At 41.5% G+C, this 5,541-nt stretch overlaps 1 non-coding gene across 1 annotated transcript; it reads left to right on the plus strand.

Annotated features, from left to right (window-relative positions):
• Window positions 1-5,254: 5,254 nt before the first annotated feature.
• Window positions 5,255-5,328, plus strand: TRNAS-ACU (transfer RNA serine (anticodon ACU)). The gene has a single exon. It is a non-coding gene; the product is annotated as a tRNA-Ser (tRNA).
• Window positions 5,329-5,541: the final 213 nt, after the last annotated feature.

A 5,541-nucleotide genomic window follows, 5' to 3' on the forward strand; every position in this document is an offset into this window, starting at 1 on the left:
GTAGAGCCCTGGGATGTTGTAAGGATGGCGTCATCTTCTTCTTTAATTATCTAATATTTCCCTTTAATTTAACCTCTTACTTTTGTCACCCTTATTTTCTTTTTTTGTTTGTTCTGTTTTTTAATTGGTGGAAAATCCTTTACAACTTTGGGTTGCTTTCTACTATTGTTGTTGTTTAGTCACGAAGTTGGTTCCAACTCTGTGACCCCATGGACTACAGCCCACCAGGCTCCTCTGTCCATGGGATTTCCCAGGCAAGAACACTAGAGTGGGTTGCCATTTCTTTCTCCAGGGGATCTTCCTAATAGCAGGGAATAAACTCATGTCGCCTACATTGGCAGGTGGATTTTTTACTGCTGAGCCATCAGAGAAGCCCTGGTTTCTGCCATACAACTCGAATCAGTCATAATTATACACATATCCCTTTCCTCCTGAGCCTCCCTCCCCTCCAGGTCATCAAAGAGTACCAGGCTGGGTTCCATGTGTTATTTAGCAACTTCCCACCATCTATTTTACACATGATAGTGTATACTTTCTCAATTCATGTCCCACCCTCACCTTCCCCTGCTGTGTCCACAACACCATTCTCTACTAGGTTCATCAGTACCATTTTTCTAGATTTCATATATATGCCTTAATATACAACACTTGTTTTTCTCTTTCAATTTATTTCACTACAACTGACTCAAATTCATTCTTTGTTATGGCTGAGTAAAATTCTACTGTATAAATGTACACAGCTTCTTCCAGATGTCTAGGTTGCTTCCATGTCCTTGCTATTGTAAATATTGCTGCAATGAACAGTAGGGTACATGTGTCTTTTAAAACTGTATATGCCCAGTATATGCCCAGGGTACATGCTCAGAAGTGGGATTGCTGAGTCATATGGTAGATTTAGTCCTAGTTTTTAAAGGAATTTTCATACTGTTTTTCTATAGTGGCCGTGTCAAGTTACATTCCTACCAACAGTGCAAGATGGTTCCCTTTTCTCCACACCCTCTCCAGCTTTCATTGTTTCTAAATTTTTTGATGATGGCCATTTTGACCTGTGTGAGGTGATACCTCATTGTACTTTTGAATTGCATTTCTCTAAAAAAATGAGAGAGGTTGAGCATCTTTTCATGGGTTTAGGGACCATCTCTGTGTCTTCTTTGGAGAAATGTCTATTTAGGTCTTCTGCCAATTTTTTGACCGGGTTGTTTGTTTTTCTGATATTGAACTGTATGAGCAGCTTATATATTTTGAAGATTAACCCTTTGTCAGTGGCTTTGTTTGCAATTATTTTCTTCCATTCCAAAAGTTGTCTTTTTGTTTTGTTTATAATTTCCTTTGCTGTGCAAAAGCATTTAAGTTTAGTTAGGTCTCATTTGTTTACTTTTGTTTTTATTTCCATTAATCTAGGAGGTGGGTCAGAAAGGATCTTACTGTGTTGTATATCAAACAGTGTACTGCCTATATTTTCCTCTAAGAACTTTATACTTTCTAGCCTTATATTTAAGTCTTTAATTCATTTTGAGTTTATTTTTGTGTACGGTGTTAGGAAGTGTTATTTCATTGTTTTACACATAGCTAGCCAGTTTTCCCAGCACCACTTATTAAAAAGGCGATCTTTTCTTCATTGTATATTCTTGCCACCTTTGTCAAAGATAAGATGTCCATAGGTGTGTGGGTTTATCTCTGGTTTCCTATCTTGCTCCATTGGCCTATACTTCTGTTTTTGTGAGGATGGTCTCATCTTGGCAGCTCAGTCAGTAAAGAATCTGTTTGTGATGCATGAGACCCAGATTTGATCCTTGGTTTGGGAAGATTCCCTGGAGAAGGAAATGGCAACCCACCCCATGGACAGAGGACCAAGGAACCTGGTGGGCTACAGTCCATGGGGCCACAAGAGTTGGACAGGGCTCAGCAACTAAACCACCACCACCTCATCTTCATTGCATCTCTTTCCCTGTCCAACCTTGAGAGTCCAGGGACTGTAGCCCATCAGGCTCCTCTGTCCATGGAGTTCTCCAAGCAAGAAAACTGGAGTGAGTAACCATTCCCTTCTCTAGGGGATCTTCCCGACCCCAGGAATCAAATCCGGGTTTCCTGCAGTGCAGGCAGATTCTTTACCATCTGAGCCAACAGGGAAGCCCCTTTCCCCACCCAGATGACTGTATCTGCTGGAGCTGTATGTATGTTGTATGACTGTATCATACAACCGGAGACCAATGGTGGAAACATCACTTGCAAGTTGGAGTCAGGCTAGACCACTGAGGCAGCGTTACCTGAAGGAAATGCATAAAAAGAAAACAGGCTGGGCATTCAGGCCACAACTGGACACAATGCCAAGAGTTTCGAGACACACTAAGAACTCAAAAGCATTCATTGGTGTCCCATATTGATAAGAAGCCATGATAGGGACTGTAGACTAAGCTGTTGAGAGAGAAACAGAGATAACGTGTGATTAAATCACACTAAACCATTTGGGGCTGTCTTAAATGACAGGTTAGTAACAAGACAGGTATTTCTAGGCCCTAGCTGCACAGGGTAGTCATAGAGGGAAGTTACAGCAAACTAGGCCAGCCGTGTATTTCCGTCTAGTCTAATTTAGCCCTTATAGCCTTCCTTCATGTCCCACCTTGGAAGAAAGAAAGAGGAAAAAGATTGAAAGGAGAAACAAAATAATGGAATCATACTAATCATTTTTCTGTCTGAAGGAGGAAAAAATCAGCTTGTATCTATACATCCATCTGACACTTGTTCAATGTTTTATCATGTATTTCATAAAAAATAAATATATCAGATACCAATTTGAATACTAGAAGTCACCTATGCAGCTACAGCATAGCCCTACACCCATCAGAATTAGCCTGGCACTCTATACTAAGATTTTTTATTCAAAAATCCCCTAATTCTATGCTTTTATCTTAATGGTTTTCATAGAACCAAAGTAGCTAGAATTTTTCTTTAACTATTTGATTTTTTTTAAAAGGATCAGCTAGTCTGAAAAGAAAGCTTTTTTCTTCTTTTGGGAGATGGTTTTTAAGTCTGTGTCATAAATAACTTTTAAAGGACTGCCAAATATATCATTATGGGGGTGACTCAAAGGTCTTCTGTTATCTAATATAACCAGGTGCAGAAGACATGAACACTTGCAATTGCAGATGATGTTAGACTCTCTGTTGGAAGAGGGGGAAAGAGACATCTATAACACCCCCGAAATAACTCATAACTATAAGGGCATCCTAAAGGGCAATCATTGTCTTAAGTGCTTTACCTACCCTGGTGACTCAGAAGATAGAGTCTGCCTGCAATGCAGGAGACCTGGGTTCAATCCCTGGGTCAGGAAGATCCCCTGGAGAAGGGAATGGCAACCCACTCCAGGATTCTTGCCTGGAGAATTCCACGAACAGAGGAGACTAACGGGCTACAGTCCATGGGATCACAAAGAGTCAGACACAGCTGAGCGACTAACACACACAGACATACATTATCACGTTTAATCTTTACAATAACCCGTAGGGCAGGTATTAGCTTTCCTCCCCTACGGGTGAGGTAACAGGAACTTATAAAGATTAGGCATCTCGTGCAAGTCAGTCCCAATAGTAAGTGGAGTGAACCCAAGGCCATGTGACTTCAAAAGCTATGTGTATGTTCTTGGCCAAATACTTCCTCATACCATCAGGTGCAGCAAAAGAGAAACCCTCGCTAAGGGATGCACCTTCAGATGTGCAGGTTCCCACAGCGTCATGGAATCTCGGAGCCATCACCTTATTCCATAATTCAATTTCCTCAACATGCTAAATGTTATTTCTATTAAGTGTCTAGGCTCAGCTACCTGTTGGGGAGTGCAGCAGGGGAGAAAAAGAAAAAGGAGAAAAGACATGCAAATTATCACAGATGACCTCTTTGTGATACCCCCTTTATCTGTATACTTATCTGGAAAGACAGTGGAAAAAACCAAGTAGAACCAAATTAGAGTTCCAGAGGGTAATAAAAAATCAGCTTTCTCTTCAGCTATAAACAAATCAGTTCGAAGACAAGTGGGAACCTCCTATTAATAAAAATGATTCCCTTATAGTTGCTCCCAGATGTGGAAAAAAAAAAAATAATGGTCCTAACGAGCCCCAGACTAGAAGAAATGCTGGAAACTGGTCAATAAAATAGTGACACTTGTTTCATTTGCATAGGGAGACTTGTCAATAGAAATGTATAAGCCCAGGTTACTCAAACTTGGAAAGGCAAGCAATTCAGTTTCAGCTGGGAAACAAAGTCCCATCAATCATGTACTGTGAACTATATTTTCAAGGACTCTGGGGATAACAGTCAGAAATGTCTAGTGAAAAAATCAATTAGGGAGGGTTTATAGTTTAAAATGGTGGACTAAACACTGTTTGTTCTCACTCCTGAAACTCCCTAAAACTACAGTAAAAAGATTTTTTCAGGCACTCCAGTACCAAGGGCAAAGAGAAGGGGAGACAAAATAGAAAAAAAAAAATTAACTTTCAAAGTAGAGGTTGGAAAGAGGAAGAACAAATTCAATTAAATATAAGGAATCCAAGAAAGCAGAATCCTAAAGTCACAGCTGAAGAAGCCTAGTATCAGCCTGATTTGCTTTGCACACTGCTTCTTTTAATCTTCAAAAATTGGCAGAACCAATCCCATGGATGGAGGAGCCTGGTAGGCTGCAGTCCGTGGGGTCGCTAAGGGTCGGACATGACTGAGCGACTTCACTTTCACTTTTCACTTTCACACATTGGAGAAGGAAATGGCAACCCACTCCAGTGTTCTTGCCTGGAGAATCCCAGGGAGAGCCTGGTGGGCTTCCGTCTACGGGGTCACACAGAGTCGGACACGACTGAAGTGACTTAGCAGCAGCAGCAGCACCAATCTTCAAAAATTGACAGAACCAACCTCTGGAAGCAGGGGCAAAGATAAAGGCAAAACAGAATTGGTAAAAAGTCTGTTTCAAGGCAAGCAGACTCCCGACTGCCTCTCCCCTTTCTCCCTTTAACCAAACCGCCTTCTCCCCCTTGCCATTCCCCAGCAGAGCAAGGGAGGAGACTGTTCTGGAGAGGGTGAAACCCAGGGTATGTAAGTGGGCCACCACTGTGCTGAAAGCAAGGGGACTGAGTCTCTGTGCCTAGCTGGCAAATATCACATACAGAATGTTGCAACCTCCCAAGTCTTTCCCCCAAAATGACTCCCAGAATTAGCAGCCAGAAGGATCATAATCCTTTTCCCATGTTAATCAAGATGCATCCATAGGACTTCCCTGGTGGTCCAGTGGTTAAGACTCTGCACTACTAATGCAGGGGGTCCTGGGTTCAATTCCTGGTCAGGGAACTAGATCCCATATGCTGAAATGAAGATTGAAGATCTTGCATGCCACATTAAGATCCAGTGCAGCCAAATAAATAAATAAATATTTTTTAAAAAAAGGAAAAAGATGCATCCATAGGACTTCTGTAATGGTCCAGTGGTTAAGAATTCACCTGCCAGTGCAGAGGACACAGGTTTGATCCCTAGTCCAAGAAGATTCCACAAACCGCAGAGCAT

Source organism: Moschus berezovskii, chromosome 13 (assembly GCF_049115385.1).
Source record: "Moschus berezovskii isolate FMDL1 chromosome 13, NW_MosBer_1.0, whole genome shotgun sequence".
Lineage (NCBI taxonomy): Eukaryota > Metazoa > Chordata > Mammalia > Artiodactyla > Moschidae > Moschus > Moschus berezovskii.